Raw genomic sequence first — 4,314 nt, forward strand, 5'->3', positions numbered from 1 at the left:
TTTTGCATGAACAAGCCCAAATCAGAACTCTGGGCTGTCCTCAACCAGTGCTAAATAAACCAACTGGCTAAGTCCTATTTGCCCCGCCAATGTCAACTGAAGGTCCGCCCATTCCAAGTAGCCTTCCCTGAGCCTCCATTTCCTGTGTCTCCTGCCTTTAACCCCTTCTCTTGGTGGCAGCAAGGGGCACAGAGGGTGAGCACAGGGCCTGCCGAATGTCTGCTCTGAGCACGCATGAATGCTTGAGGCATTACCTGATCAAATCATCAAAGAAGTAGTACCTTATCAAATCATCAAAAAAACTATGGTGGAAGACATGTCTGTGGCCTTCCTACCTAGTAGAAACAGGGTCAGTAGTCAGAGTTCAAGTGCAAGTCCATTCCACACTCTCACAGACATCTTTGCATTCTGACATCCTCCTACCAGACAGTCCAAAAGGGTCCCACATCCCTCTACTTAACTCACAGAGACTCTGCAAGAATCGCCTGAATCGTTCCTTTTTACAAATGTGCCTGATACATTATTTAATATATTCAGTTCTGCTAGAGAAAAATCAGCAATATAAACAATAAGAAGAAGCAAAACTAAGTACAGATGTAAATAGCTCATGAGACACAAGCAGAATTCATTAACTCGGTTACATGTATAATTAAAGTAGCAACTTCTGGAGAGGTGTTAGCACAGCTCAGATAGATGAGTGCGTGTGTGCTGAACATGCAAAGAGATGGGAAAACCAACAGGTATCCAATAATTATGACTTACTAAATATACATGAGGCACCTGAGTCTCCAAACAGTCACAGTCCGTACACATGAGACACAGGGTATTTATGAGGCCTTACATCAGTTACCCATTGCCAACACCCATTCTGGCACCATGAGTCCTCTGCCAAATAAAACCCTCAGTCACCAGGGTGATAGTGAGTTAAACCCATGAGTTAGGTGTGATTCCTGCAGCATCTCTCTGACTGTACTGGTCCCAAGAGACTGTCTTGACCATCACCATTTCTAACTTCAGTTTTAGCATGTGTAAGGTCTACATCAATCAGGCAGAGCTGATGGCCAGAGATGGAAGGGTAGGAGACTCTGCGTATACAGTGCTCAGATACTGTAGTCTTTCTCCAGTGAGTCCATTTGCTACCAACTCCCTTCCATTGCATCAACCTGTGTGTTTGGGTTAAACCACACTGTCCAAGCTTCATAACTTGGTCTTGGAGTCTTCATGTGAAGCATCCTTAAAGTTAATTATCATTATCTCAAGATAATTTCCTGTGGGGTACCTTAGGCCATGCTTTCCCCCTTCCAGGACAAAACCGTTGACATCCTGGTACAAGAAAACAAGCAACACATTTGGAGTTAGGACTCCTAGATTTCAAAAGTGCCTCAGTATTTGCCCTCTTAAAGCTCTCATCCTCTTTAGATCTGTCAGTCAAGAGTGGTAATCCCCCTCTCATAGGGTGGCTGTTAAGATTAAATGATGACATTTGTAAAAACATTTTGCAAAGCCAAATGCAAGCTGAATGACTTTTTCTATGACAGCTTTTACTCTGAAAAAAAAAATGTTTCTTAATTTATATTTCAGCATGAGTGAGGATGCTTATCCAGGGTAGGTTTACCCTGACATGGGCATCTTAGAGTCCCAGGACATTAGCAGGAGTGGAGTTACTTCCTCCATTAGCAGTACTTCTGATCCTCAGAGAGGCCCCTAAGGAGCGGCTCAGATTTGGTCCACTGGCATGTGAGTGGATCTATGCAGCATGTATGTGTGCTCGTGTGCATGCGTGTGCATGTGTGTATAGGTCAGAGAACCTTGGTGTCATCATTTCTCAGGTGCCATCCACCTAGTTTCTTTAAGCAGGGTTTCTCTCTAGAACCTGAAGCACACCAATCAGTCTAGTCTAGCCGTCCAGTGAGCCCTGAGGATCTGCCAGTCTCCTCCTCCCCAGAACTGGAATTACAAGCGTGCACCGCCAAACGTTTTTAAACATGGTTTCTGGAGGTCAGACTTTGGTTCTCATGCTCATGCAGCAAGTACTTCCCAGATGAACCATTTCTACAGCCCTTCTACAGTGAAAAGAAAGGTAACGTCAAGACCAATGTATTCTTTAAGTCATACAGAATATACAGCAACATATGCACCTTCACAGTCTGAGGAGCACCCCCCAGAGACCACCTGAGTCTCCCCACGTGGCTCCCTCTTGCCCATCTTCCAGTCACCATCCCCACAAACCTGCTCTCCTGATTCATGTTCTGATTTTTATATCTCATCCTAAAGGCTCCATACTGTTCTGAAACAGCGACACAGGCTAGATCACAGGTGTCTCCACTGAAAAGCCTCAGAAGCAGGGGAGGAGAATGAGGTCAGAGGGGTTCTTGGTGGGGAGTCATAGGGGGGTAATCTCCTCCCCAGGCTCCTAGAAGCTGGCTGGGTCGGGCAGAACTAGAGCAAGCAAGGCAGACACAGGAGGGTTGGGAGAGGCCTGTCCCAAGCAGGTGTGATCAAGAATTGATTTGGTGAGTAGGACTTTGGGCAGTTACAGACTTTGTGTGTGAACCCAAATCCCAGCACCCTTCATCATGCCAGGCAGCCTCAGGCAACTGACCCAGGGCAGGCTAATAATTTTAACACATTTCACGTGCACCGTTTTATTCCCCTCCCAAATAAATTAATTATGGAGACTTTAAAGGATTTTCAGAGGGAACCTCATTACTAACTGCGAATTCTGCAGTACCAATCAATATTTCTTTCATTTTTTTTACATAGCAACTAGGAGAGAAAAGGGAGTTTAACAACCAAAAAAAATTCTATTTCTTGTTTCATCATCTCCAGTCTTGGCAGTTAGCAAATGCTCAGGCATATTCAAACTCTCACTCCTCCTTGAATATAGCTAATTCTTTGTGTATCACCTTTTGCAATCTCTCCTTTCTCCCCCTCCTTGAATGCCCATCAACCCTATTTACATGAGAAATGCTTAGACATTCTATAAAATCCAACTCTTATTCATAACGGGTGGAGGCTGGCTGGGGTGATAAGATGAGCAAGATGTAGAGCCAAACATTCTTGAATTCAGGTGCTCTGACACAGCTAGGGTGCTGTAGGCAACTGGTCTGTGCCTCAGAGTCCCTCTCTATGGGATGTCATCATTGTAGACACAGGGATCCATGGGAAGCACATGGTGTAATGAGTGAGGACTAGTGAGACAGAAGGAAGTGTGCATGCTCCTCGCTCCTGTTGTGGTTCCTTCTTTCACATCTACAGAACTTTGCCATGTGAGTGAGGCATTCTGCTCCCATGGAAGCAGCCATAAGGACCACCCCAATCTAACCCTCTCACTTCTCTGCTTTTGGCTCCATCAACACACATCTCACTTTGTTTCCTGTTTGGCCTCTCCCCATCCATTATTGTTAAATGCTGAGCTTATGGAGAGTGTGGGCCAGTCTTGTGAGGCTCTGAATATGCAGGAGTTCACAGGGTGTGTGGTACACAGCAGGTGCTCAAATACTGGCTGAGCTGTTGCCATTTAAGGTGCCATAACACAGACTAGGAGAAGGGGACACAGCATCACTGAGGATGTTGTATGCCTTTGGAGGCAGAGGAATGTAGTAGCTGGTAGAGGAGGAGCAACTCTTGGAGGAGGGGGAGTTGCAGGTAAAGGGCAGAAGGGAACACAGATGGAGAAGTCTCAGAGGTTGTTGCCACCACCCTACCCATGTGGCAACTTCTTTCTCTGAGATAAAAGTCAAAGGAACAGAGCTCTGGGACTCTGGGCGCAGAAATCAAAGCTCCCAGAAGAAGCCCCGGAGTATAGACAGTACATGGAGGTGGGGCCTGACCTCAGAGAAGCTGGCACATGCTGTGGATGATGGGGCTGTTCTGGGAGAAACAGAGCACCCTGGAAGGCTGTTGGAGAGGAGAAATGTTAAGACTTGTATTCTGTAACACCTCCCCTTGCAGGCTTGGTAGGATGCAGCCTACTGAGCAGTTGAGGCTAAGGGAAGACGGCAAGAATAGTAAGGGTGAGTCCAGTCCTGTTGTATCCAGCAAGGGCTGACACATGCAGGCGTCTGGCAGGTAGTGACAGCATGAACAGAAAGGTCTCCTGAACAGCCTGGAGAAATTGTAGAAGATGGCCGTGTTGAAAAGAAGCCGTGAGCACGGACAAGGCTCATCATAGGAGCTTTTAGCAATGGTGAAAATCTTCTGTCTAAGCTGTCCCATGTCACAGCTGCTAACCACAGGAGGCCAGTACACGCTGAAAAGGTGGCTAGTGCCACCAAGAAACTGAATTTAATTTTAATTAGTTTGAACACACGT

The sequence above is a fragment of the Chionomys nivalis genome, chromosome 6 (genome assembly GCF_950005125.1).
Source record: "Chionomys nivalis chromosome 6, mChiNiv1.1, whole genome shotgun sequence".
Classification (NCBI taxonomy): domain Eukaryota; kingdom Metazoa; phylum Chordata; class Mammalia; order Rodentia; family Cricetidae; genus Chionomys; species Chionomys nivalis.